The 13,263-nt window shown below is 37.5% G+C and overlaps 1 pseudogene; it reads right to left on the bottom strand.

Moving 5' to 3' along the window:
• The window catches only part of LOC110593586, a 144,414-nt pseudogene extending 135,187 nt beyond the window's left edge, over positions 1-9,227 (bottom strand).
• Between the last annotated feature and the right edge of the window lie 4,036 nt (positions 9,228-13,263).

Here is a 13,263-nt window from a genome sequence, read left to right as displayed (position 1 = left end):
GAACTAGCTATCTTTTATCGCATTTAATCCTTCTATCATCTCTGTTTTGAGATATCATTATGATCATTTTATAGGTGGGAAAACTGAAGCACAGAAGAGTTGATGAAATTGCCCAAGGACCAGTACCCTGGAGGGAGAAAAGACAGAATTAAAATTCTCATGATGTGTCTTCCGAGTCTGTGCTTTTAACCACTGGGCTCTACTGTCTTCCCAGTAAGTAAAGTCATTTTCTCTAAAGGACCAGCTCTGTGTGGTGAAATGCACAGAACTCTGGTCTCATCACTTACTGGTTGAACCATTAGCAACACTACTGCATCACTGTAAACTTCCATTTTCTCACCTCTAAACTGAAAAGCATAAAACTTTCCTTGAAACAGTTGTTATAAGAGTTAGATAATATAATTCATACCATAATTCTATTGTACCTGGAACATAAAAAGTCTTTGATGAATATCAGTTCTACAGTCTAAATACAATGCCTCTCAGTGCTGTGAAGGCAATTGCCCAGATCTGGTTCCTTGCCATAATTATAATGACAGTCATTCTCTAACTACTTCATGCAAGCTTCATAAGGTGGCAGGCACTGTTCTTAAGCTTTCACTTACATTGATTTGTTTGATCTCAATTACCTTCAATATGCATGAGATGTTATTATTATTACCATCCCCATTGTACAGGTGAGGAAATAGGAGCAAGAAAATGAAGAAACTTGCCCCAGGTCATGCACAGAGAGTGAGTTGGTAGGGCCTGGATTTTCACACAGACAGTCTGGCTCCAGAGTCTGCACTCTTAGCCATTCTGTTCATTCTTAGCATTTACTAGGGTTTCAATAAATATTTGTAGAAAGAATGTATAATTCCTAAAATTGCACAATGATTATTTCTCTCGTTAGCTTTATGCCTTCCAATCCCGAAGTAATATGAATCCTAACGGTAGACTGCTATGATTTTTGACTCGAACTCATGAATTTGTTTATTGGTCCCATAAGGATAACAGATTTTGATAGAATAAGAGAGAGAAAATCACAAACAACAACAAATACGACTAACAGAGACCCATTTAAGAAGCTATATTAAAATATGAGATTCCAAATTTGAGTTCCAAATTTTCAGCAAATGGGTAAAATAAATTACAAATCAGAAAATAATTGAATTGCCATTCATCTTTTGGTCTGGATTGTCTCCGGAATGAATCAAATTATTGTAAATAATTGTGCATTTTACAAAAGGAAAATCTTCTTTGATAAAAATATATTTTTGATTACTTCACCTAGATTGTCCTTCAACTGACTGGCAATTTAGAACTTGTTTATACATCATTGTCCAAGTTAGCCATCTGAGAACTGTTACATACAAATACTAATAAGCCTAGTTCTTCCTAAACATGAAAACCCATTCTTTGCCATGGTTCTTTAATCTCTGTTGGTACTTTTGAGGACTTAACACAAAAAAGTATAAGTCCAAAACAAACTTCTAAATATCTTCAATGATTTTTAAAAGATAAAGCTTCCCTGGTTAGATCTATTTTCTCCCCTTTATTGATATTATCAGTGAAATCATTCCATGTGTTGAATTTGCCACTAAATTTTCTCATTTACTGTGTTGAGGACCCATAAACCTGACAAATGGGAATTGATTTTAACTATACTATCCTTTATGGTGGTAAGAATTTCTTTTAGACCTGAGAGGTTGTCTAATTGACCAAATTCACATAACTAGTAATTTCTGAAGCTAAGCATGATCCCAAGGCCATCTCAACCCAATGAATGCTGCAGTACTAAGTACTCCACATGTGTCCAAATGTCCGACTTTCCAAAAAGTGTTCCATGGGAAAGGAAAGGATCTAAAGACTGTCAGGCCTTAACAAACTAATAACCCAGAATTTTGGCACACATCAATTTTTGAAGCCAAAATTCTTCAGGAGAGATGTAAACAATGCTCATTTCTTTAGGTCCAATTTTGAACTCTTGGGCGAAAAATAACAAATGAGAAATCAAATACAACCTATTTTGAGCTTCAGACATGCTTTCAAGCGGAAAATTCAGAAGTCGTTTAGAAAGACAAACTACACACTGGTACGATCATGGGTTCTGGAGTCAGGCCATCCTAGGATAAGTCTTGCCTCTCTCTTTATTGAATCTCCTCTTAGGTCTCCTCCTCTTTAAAGGACTGCTGTAAAAATTAAAAAGAAGGAACACATGTAAAATGCTGAATACAGTGCCTGGCCGAAAACTCTCCAACCCTCCCCCAGACCACCCATCTGCCAGCTATTTGAAGGTGGGCAATTCACATACTTCACATACTGTCTCAATTTCAATTCTTATGTAAAAATAGGAAATACAATACAAATTTTAAGGGTTTGTTTTAAGAGTTAGGAAACATACAAAATTTCTGACATTTAGGAGGGACTTAATAAATAGTAATTGTGATTAGTATTAAGCAAGTCTCAATTCTGCAACATATACCATGTATGTATATAGTGTATCATGTTTAAATTTTACTCTACAATTTTTAAAAGAGCTCTTGCAAAGCTAAAATGCAGCAGGGAAAGTGAACTTGTACCTCTGCAATGTTGATGTGTATTTGAATGAGGAAAATAGTTAAATAAATCCCGTTATTTTAGCTTAAATATTTTCAGAACAGTCAAAGTACAGTCCTAGAGGAGAAGCTGTTTTCAAAGGTCAGGCATCCAAATGATTTCTTTAAAGGTATCTTCAAAAGCTCCACATTATACAAAAGGCACAAACTCCTCCTTTTGGGTTCTGAGTTAGTCAAGCAGAATACTTTATAATTTAAAAAGCAATTTTCGGGCGCCTGGGTGGCTCAGTTGGTTAAGCGACTGCCTTCGGCTCAGGTCATGATCCTGGAGTCCCGGGATCGAGTCCCGCATCGGGCTCCCTGCTCAGCAGGGAGTCTGCTTCTCCCTCTGACCCTCCCCCCTCTCATGCTCTCTCTATCTCATTCTCTCTCTCAAATAAATAAATAAAATCTTTAAAAAATAATAAAAAATAAATAAAAAGCAATTTTCATATCTGTGTGTTCTGGATGTTCCTTTTGATTCTTTTGAATTCCTCTTCTTGATTTTTGGCCCTTTGAACTATGGTCAGTGTTGAAATGATTCATGATTTTGTCCCAATAAGGGAAGACTTCTTGAAGTCTTTCTTGTCTTTTCTTGGTTTTACTTCTACTCAACACAATACTCTTTGGTGATAAGCACCACCTGAGCATGGGAAACTATTTTTTTAAAGCTTGTTACTTTGTTGAACACTATAGAAAAATAATAAAAATTTGACTTATAAAAATAAAAGTACTAGCTATATTCTCCCCAAACTTAAGCAAACAAAACATGCAAATTACAAGCTAATGTGGTTTCATTGTCAGCCCTTATGTAGGCACAAGATGGCTACGGCATATCCAGATCCTTCATCTTCATCGCAGAAGAATGACACCAATGTACGAAGTCCCCGGATCCATTTGGATTGGAGCTTCATGGATGGGTTTGAGTCACAAGCTCATCCCCAAATTTGTGCTAGAAGGATGGCTTTTGTTGATTGGCTTAGGCCTAGGTTACAATCCCTCCCTTAACTGGTCAGTGGGGTCCATCAAACCACCTAGTCAGAGAGGGGGAAAGAGTTGGATCCCTAAACGAAAATCAGGGGTGACTGCCATACAAGTCAACAATCAATGTCTATCATTAGACATTCATACTATTTACAGAATCAGTTCAAGTTTCTCTCTCATGATGAGAAGGTTAGTTCCTGAGGGCAGGGTTACCATCCCAGCCCCTGACATGCAATAGGCATCAAAACAGTACATTTCTGCAAGCTTTCTTCCCTTTAGGTTTCTTCTCAGCACAGTAGGCAAAGTGATCTTGTAAGGGTACAAATTAGATCTTGTTGATCCTAGTGTCTTTCCAGTTCATGCCAAGTAAAAGCCAAACTGACTGCAAATGACCCAAAGGGCACCACATCCCACCACTGCCCTCATCTCCTATTTCTTTATCTGTGCTCTGCTCCAGCCAGTCTGGCCCCACCACTTCTCCTCCAAAATGGCAGGCCAGCTTCCAGTGTCCCTCTGCCTGGATGGTTCTTCCTTCAGATAGGAAGGAGGCTCACGCCTTCTCCTCAAATTCCCTTCAGTTAACCCCTTCCCAGCCAGCCTAGCTCTGTTCTATCTACTCCATAAACTCCCATTCCTTCTTCCCTGCTGCCTTTATCACCACTGAAAACACCTATGTTATTTATTATTTTTGTTGTTGTTCCCATCACTAGAATGTAAGTGCCGTGAGGTCAACGGCTTCAGACGTTGTACTTCATGACTCTATCCATTGAGTAAATATCCACTGAATGACTGGACAATGTTCATTCATTCCCTCAGGCCTTAGTGTGGGAAATGTCCCTGGCACTCCATGTCCTGGGAAAAGTGAGGAACTCCTATCCTGTACTTCAATAGCACTTTCTCCATCACTCTTGTCTCCACAACATGGATGCTTTTACCCTCACTCACTTGTATTTCCCTAATGCCTAGCACAGAGGACATGCTCAGTAGATATGTAAATAAAGTTGCGTGAATAACGATGTTTTGAGTGTGGCATTAACAGTGAATACTCAGAGATTTCAGGAAATCTTATATTGTACTGAATTGTCAGTTATCCCAGAGAGAATAGTAAATTCACATGAAAGCAAATTTTGTCATGTGACTATTTGGGCTATTATATCATCCCACTCACAAGAAGTTAGGTATAGGCCCTGATGAGCTTACTCTAAATCAAACCAAAGACTCAAACTTTCTCTAGCCACTTCTGTTTCCTATTTTTCCTTCAATGCCCTTGCCCCAACATACACACGCACACACACACACACACACAACCTGAGAGTTAATCATCTAATACAGCATATTGCAGCAATACATTCATTAACATGAGTATAGTGACAGGAACTATAAAAACTGCTAAGTCTCTGTTGCTTTCACAAAGTATTCTGAATAGTGGAATAAGAGGTAGAAGTCTGATCTAACATGAGAGAGGGTGGGAGGGAGGAGGGAAAGGCCCAGAGGGGATGCAGCTACGTAGACTCCCACTTTGGTCCAGTAAACCAGGCTGGCCTCCAGCATGACTCAATTTGAAACCCCCTCAGAAGACTTGGCTGACATTACTTCCTGCCCCAATCAGACTTGGCTCAAGAACTGGAACAGGCCAAAACCTGCTAAAGAGCCCATTAGTAGATCCAACAGGAACTGGGGGCAGGGAAAGAGGAATAAGGCAAGAACTGAAACTTTCTGTTAAAACAATATTAATTCCCCATAAATGTCATCTTTTATCAACAGAGCTCACATTGAAGACTTGTGAAAGGTCTAAAGTTCTAAAAAGGATGTTTTGTGCTGGACACTCTTCCATACCTAATATATCCAATAAAGACCCAGGATAATGTTAAATTTCTAACAATTATAAACTTGAAAGTTTTAGAACATCAAAAGTTCCCCAAAACACAGGGTCCACAATAATCTGACCCAGTTATTCTAGTCCACCAAGACTATATATGAGTAGTTTGAAGATATCTTGTTTAGACATTTGACTACATCTTTAGGGAAACAAATACATCTATAAATGTCCAGTGAATTGGGACAGAAGCCAGTTAGATATGCAATTGCACTGAGAAACAAATGTAGGTCACTCAGAACATCAGCTTCCAATACTGCTTTTAAGACCTTCTAGGTAAACACTGACTTTTTAAAAATGGCAGTGCTATCTACCTAGAGTATTGGGAAACTTCTTGATTTTCTTGGATGATAATACTATTACAATATGTCAGAAAAGACATCCTGAGATAGTGGAGATAATTCATTTAATCCTCGTGACAGCTCTATAATGGAGGCATGTTAACGTTATCCCCCCATGTATAGAACTGAACAAACAGAGGCACAGGGAATGTAAGTAGCTGTCCTCACACAGCGAGCCCCCTGCAGAGCCAGGACTTAAACCCACACTGCTGGCTCCTAAGATCACGACATCAACCATCTCACTGTCCATCTTCTCAGTGAGTAATAGCCATTTTTAGTCATCACTGAATCCTTCCAGCATGCAGATTAAGAGATTCTTAAATTGAAAAGCCAAAGATGCTGCTTAGGCATTCAAGGCTATCCTCCACCCTTTGAAAAGAGCTAAATCTCAGTAAATTACTGCCTTGCTGGAAGCATGTTGGGCCATCTGTACGTCCTTCCCAAATTCCCATTCTGTGATGATGTGCTACTTTTTGGTTGTTCTTGGCCTTGGCTCTTATTCATATGTCACACTATTATATTTGTTCTATTTGGCTCTTGGATCTTCCTCTCGTATCAGAAAAATGACTTTGCTTCACATGTCTAATGTGACTTATCTCTCAGAACACACTTAGGATCTGCTTCTCTCTGTTCTGCAGCTGAGATAAAACAATCTGGAGACCTAAAATCAATTTGAATATTGACAGTTCCATAAACCGATATACAATATGCTGGAGTGTCTTATAGACACATTTTTCCCCATGGGCCATGAGTATTTATGTTTAGGAACATTCTAAATGATTTTATAACAATTTCTCAAAATGACTGAGCTCATCCTTAGGCTCTTCTCAAATCTTCTGAAAAGTGACAATTCTGTGCCAGGCATTTGCAACTTACAAATTAGCTCTCCTTTGGCTATTTAAGCTTCGTTGAATTGTAGAATGGAGATTTATGCAGATGTCACTGTCCTATATCATTCTAAACCAGTCAGTGGCTTACTGGGAGAGGTTAAATAGCCACCATTGTCAGCTTTCTTTATGTCCCAGCTATGATTTTTATGAGCAACGGCGCCAAGAGTTACAAAAAGGGAGCCTGGACATCTCACTCACTGGTCTCTAACCAGATTTAGCTAAAACTTAACAGACAATTATTATTTTGACTTTGGAATTAATTCAACAAATATCTGTTAAATATAAATTATACACAAAGTGAGGTGGTAGGGTGTGGAGATACAAGAACAAACAATAATAGTAATAGTAATGGTAATAGTTACTATTTTTACATCTTTTTTGCTGAGCACTAAAAATTTATTTATTTCCTTTGATCCTCATAACATTATAATTATATTATGATGATCCTATTACCTCATTCTATAATGAGGAAACTGAGGCACAGTGAAATAAGTTATCCAAAATCACACAGCTAATATGTGAAGGAGCTAGATTCTAATTCTGACTTCAGTCTGAATCCAGGGTCCTCACTTTGACCACTCCATGTACACACTTATTTATAGACTAGAGATGAAATAGATGTGCATTTAAATAATTTTATTTATTTAGGACTGTTTCTGCTTGTTCTTGGCCCACGAATTTAAAAATCCCTCTCTGGGGGCGCTTAGGTGGCTCAGTCCGTTCAGCGGTCTACACTGAGAAGTATGGGAGCCATTACTCTCCAGTTATTTTAAGGCAGCAGAACAGATAGAAGCATCTTATCCATGACTATGTGACCTTGAGTCTTGTATTATAAGTTGTGTTGACTAAGGCCTCAGAGTGAAGGAAACAATGGCTGTTGTTTGTTGTTCGTTTACCACTGTAGAGCCTGCCGTGTAGGGTCACATACTACTTCCCCTCCCACCAATGTGTTACCATTGGAGCTTCTCACTGGACTGTCATCAACCCGACTGAAAAAGGTTTCCCTGAGAGACAGGTGGCTATGGACTACTGGGCAATTCTGTCCATGATTGGTAATGTTTTTATTTCTTTTCGGTTATTGGAGCTGTTGACTAGAGAGTTAAAGCCTAGAATCATGGCCAGATACCAAAGAGCTTTGCAGGCCATGCTGAAGAGTTTAGGATTTATATCTTATATCATTTTATTCCAAATGCTTGACACTCTAACATGGTTTCTTCCCAAGGGCTAGCCACACATTTATACTAACATTTGATAAAGTCTCTCTCTCCTTGGCCAAACCTGAGTCAGATTCCTCAGAGACCCTTTTTGATTAGGTCCCAACCTTAGGCTCTGTCCTTGGCGGACTTAGGCCAGTCTTAGCAAGAATCCTACTGGGTCAGTTTAATGATATCTAATCACTCTGGCTTACCTTCCGCAAGAATCCTGTCCTGACAAACCCCCTTAGCTTTGGTATTCCCTCTTAGTAATTTTCCATCCACTGTCCCCCATCCTGTACTTTGGTTATAAATCTCACTTATCCTTGTCCTATTTAGAGATAAACCCAATCTCTCTTCCTAATGCAAAACTCCCTTGACAAAAATATTTCCTACCATCTTTAGCAAGTATCATGAAAAATTTTTCGTTAACACTTTTTAATGCTTTTCTTCTGTTTCATTAAAAATATCTTTTGGAATCAACCACTTTTTGTGAATTTTTGATTCATTGTGACAGCTGTGCCATGTGTTCCTGCAGAATTTTAAACTTCATACCATTACCTTTCCAAATGTTCACAGAACCAAAAGAAATTGATTTTTAAAAATACAGACTCAGTAGAATTTTATCTAGTAAAGCTGCTTGGAATATTTTATAAATAATGGTCTGAAATCTGTCAAGTCCCATAATTAAGCTTGCAAATAAACTCATAATGATTGTCAGTTTTCTTTGATAAAGAAGTAATACTCAACAGTGTAAAAAAAAAATTTGGTCTGTAAGTAAACTCAAAGTCAAGTAAAAGAGCTGAGCATCTTTAATTTGGAAAAGAAACATTAGGGCTCCAATCAACTTGTAAACTTATGCCGTTTTTCCTCAACATGATATTGTAGTTAAAGTAGTTTTAAAATCTTTTTAATTTAAGAAATTTTCACATAATAAAGATGTTGTTTTGAAAACTGTATTTCAATCCAGAAAGTGAGACTTATTATAATCATACCAAAAAATAATATTTCCTTTCACTAGAATAGATTTTCATGTTTTCTTCTTACTTTCTGAAAATACGCGTTGGTAGGTTATAACCCGATGGACCAAACCCAGAGAATGGAGAAGACCAGTGGAATAGTTAACATTCCACTTTCCTGCCTTAATCTCCTTAATCTGATTGTTCAGATCACTCATACAAGGGTCCTAAACCACATTTAAATTACTACCCGGGGGGCATTTCTAACTACTAATGAGATAAACAGGATGTGTTGGTTGTAATTCTAAGAGGCTTGCATAACTCAGCTAGGGCCTCTGGCAGTTAGCTTACCAAGCTGTTTGTAGACTTCAGGATCTTCTCTTCTTTTTCTTCAAGAACTTCAAGCATAGGAGCAGACTCATTCCATATAAACTCTACCTAAAGCCTACTTTTAAAGCTGGCATGAGGTTGACAGACCCCTCTTTCAAGGATATTATTTTATGGGTGATTCCAACTTTTACTATAGGGAGCTGCGAGTAGACTTTCTCCAGAGGATGAAGAAGGATTCCAAAAGATTTTGTTGTGTAAGTTCCTGAAACTATGATTTGATTTTCTAGAATTATGAAAAAAATCAAGCATCAGATATAAATAATAAATAACCACTCATGCACCCACAACTGAAATTTATCAAATGTTGGCATTTTTGCCTTAATTTTTAAAAATCTTTTTTTAAATAAAGTATTTCAGATTGTTGAAGCTTACAGTGTACCCTTTCCCCAGTTTACTTTCTTTCCTTCCCAGATGTAACCACTATCTTAAATTTGTAGCCAATTATGCCCATAAATATTTTATAATTTCATCACAAATATATATATTCATTAACAATATGTTGTATCTTTTGTATGTTTTAAAGAATTCTATTCTACATATATAATCTTTGTATACTTAAAATTATATGCCATATATATAATTTCGGTTGGTATGTTTTTAATGTTCCATATTGTTTTATACCCATTTTCCCCTGCTGATGGACATTTAGGTAGTTTCCAACTTTTTCCCATTATAATAATTCGATTTAGGTAGTTTCCAACTTTTTCCTATTATAATAATTTGACTTTGATGCTTTCAAGTTGAATGCAAACAATTTCGCAGAATGTCAACATCAAACATGGCCATTCCATGGTGGTGATGGATCAGACCACAATTAGCAGTGCTTACTACACAGTTAAGTAACTCATGCCTGAATATAGACAAAAACATGAACACTGGTCAACAAAAATGACCAAACATCCCTCTCCAGCTACTATGACTGACAGCTTCTTCTGTATCAATGATATCTTTAGACTCATTCTAGACTTCTCTCCTTCTAAATAAGACTTAATAAAATACATGATCATTCATTTGTCCCACTCCTATACAACTCAGAGTGAAGCCACCCTTCTTAAGCCCTCTCCCAAACCACCTAACACAAGGCTAAATCCACAAGGTCTTTCTAGCCCCTCTTACTTGAGTACCTCCCGGTTCTCCAAAGTGAGCATCGTCCTTCGTGCAACAAGTAAGACACCCAAATTGTTCAACCCTGGGTATGTTCCTGGTGGCCTGTGACTGGAGAGCATGGACACTAATGAGGCTGAACATCTTTTCACACTTACACTGGTCAGAATAACCATCAGAGGTGCAAGTTGATTTTGTCTCCAAGATAATCAGAGAGGCCAAAGCTCTCTAGGGTCTACTTTTGTTTTGTTTTGATTTTTTCTGAATTGTCTGTTTAGCCCTTTGACCATTTTTCTATTGCCTTATTTTTTCATTTTGTTATATATTTATAGTCCTTCATATTTTCTAGAGATAAAACCTTCATCGATTATACTGAAAATGTATATTTTTATTTAGTCATCCTTATAGATTTTTTTAATGGTATACGATCCTTGTGACCCAAGAAATTCTTCCTTATATAAAGGTCAGGAATATATTCTATTTTTCTTCTATTTCTAATACTGAAGTTTTTCTTTTTTTACAGTTTCACTACTAATCTCCTGCAATTTATATTTGTGTATGGTGAAAGGTAATAATATGATTTCATTTTTTCCCAATCTGAGTAACAAACTATTCTTTTCTTTTCTTTTCTTTTTTTAAGTAGGCTCCACACCCAGCGTGGAGCTCAATGCGTGGCCCGAACTCACGACCCTGAGATCAAGAGCTGAGCTGATATCAAGAGTCAGATGAGTAACCAACTGAGCCGTCTAGGTGCCCTGAATGACAAACTATTCTGATAAAATATATTGGGTAGTCGTTCCTTTCTCCATCCCTTTACCTGACATTTATCAAGTTTCTAAAGTTGTGTGAATCTGGTTCTTGATTCTATCCTGTCTTATCCTAATATACATTAATTTACACTGTTTTCATCATCATTGTGCCCTATTTCTTTCCTTCAAAACACCTATAATTTGTAATTAAATGTTTATGTGTAACATCTAACTTCCTCATTAGACATTAAGTTCTACATGGTAGACTCTGTTTTGCACAGTGCCCCACACACAGTAGAGACTCAATGTATATTTATTCAATAAATGGATAAATTAGTGGAAGAATAAATTAATATTAGAATAGAGCCAAAATATGAAGTCAAATGATCTGACCTTTATTTGCCTGTGGCCCCCTGCATGTCCAGTTCTCAACTCTTCTGATTTGGGCAGATTATTGGGGTTCTACAGATGCCTTCTCAATTTACTTCTTTTTGTTTTTGCTGTTCCTCAGAAAGAAGAGTTCCAAGTTTGGTCTTATTGCTTCATTTTTATTGCATCCCACCTATATTTTATCAAAACAGAGATACTTAAATTTTCATGCAGGTGAAGATTTTCTTATTTTTTCTTTCATGCTCTTCAAAGTTTTCCCTGGTATTTGCAACAACTCCTTCCTTTATATAATAATTCCTTCATAATAACAACCTTAATACTAATATAGTGAGTACTATGGGCCAGGGTCTGCTCTATATATACTGTAAGTATATTAGCTCATCTAATCCTCACAAATATACCATGGGGTATGTGCTCTTTTTATAGAGGAGGGAACTAAGGCACAGAGAATTGAAGCAGCTTGCCTAAGGTAACCCAGCTACTGCATGGTTAGAACAGGATGTGAACCCAGGCAGTTTGGATTGGGGAAAGGAGAGAATTTAAAGTCTGTTTTGTAACTTATTTTATATAGACATTGCTGATTCTATACTTTAAAATGTATTTCTAATCATATTACTTTTATAAAGGTAATTTGTTAATTACATAAGGGGGGTATCCAGGGGATGGATCTTGCTTCATTCCTGGAAACTGTGGAGCTGGCCTTTCCAAGCCTGCACAGTTATGGCTTAAAATCCTAAAGGAAGAAGGATCCTCCCTCTTTCAGAATCTCTATATTAAATAGTATCACACATACACATGCACAGATATACATTACCTTTTATTCTCTTCTCTGAATTACCTGTTTCCTCTCGAGCAGATGTTCTCGAGTGTTCAACTGATAAACTTCCTTTTGCATTGCATGGGCTGGGAGCTGGCAGGTGAAATCAGGACTAACCACCACTAACCCCCCTAACTTGCCCTCCTCTGCATAGTTTTTCATCTCTTTTAGAGGATATTTGTTTAGCCTGCTCTTAAAGTCTTTGTATGCATTAGAGTTGGGGTTGGAGTTTGTAGATTTAGTTTGTATTTAATAATATCTTGTTTTCCAACAAATGTTAGCGAGGATGTGGAGAAAGGGGAAACCTCTTACACTGTTGGTGGGAATGCAAGCTGGTGCAGCCACTCTGGAAAATGGTATCTTGAGGTTCCTCAAGAAGTTGAAAATAGAGCTACCCTATGATGCAGCAATTGCACTACTAGGCATTTATCCCAACGATAGAAATGTAGTGATCTGAAGGGGCACCTGCACCCCAATGTTCATAACAGCAATGTCCACAATAGCCAAACTGTGGAAAGAGCCGAGATGTCCATCGACAGATGAATAGGTGTATATATATATATATATATATATATATATATATATATATATATACACACTATACACACACACACACACACACACTGGAATATTACTCAGCCATCAGAAAGGATGAATACTTACCATTTACATTGACGTGGATGGAACTGGAGGGTATTATGCTGAGTGAAATAAGTCAATCAGAGAAAGACAATTATCATATGGTTTCACTCATATGTGGAATATAATAAAAGGGCAGAGGATCATAGGGGAAGGGAGGGAAAACAGAATGGGAAGTCATCAGAGAGGGAGAAAATCCATGAGAGACTCTTAACTATAGGAAACAAACTGAGGGTTGCTGGAGGGGAGGTGGGTGGGGGTATGGGATAACTGGGTGATGGGTGTTAAGGAGGGCACATGATGTGATGAGCACCTGGTGTTATACGCAACTGATAATTTATTGAACACTACACCT

This window comes from Neomonachus schauinslandi, chromosome 5 (assembly GCF_002201575.2).
Source record: "Neomonachus schauinslandi chromosome 5, ASM220157v2, whole genome shotgun sequence".
Taxonomy (NCBI): Eukaryota; Metazoa; Chordata; class Mammalia; order Carnivora; family Phocidae; genus Neomonachus; species Neomonachus schauinslandi.
This window is presented reverse-complemented; position numbering and strand designations above follow the sequence as displayed.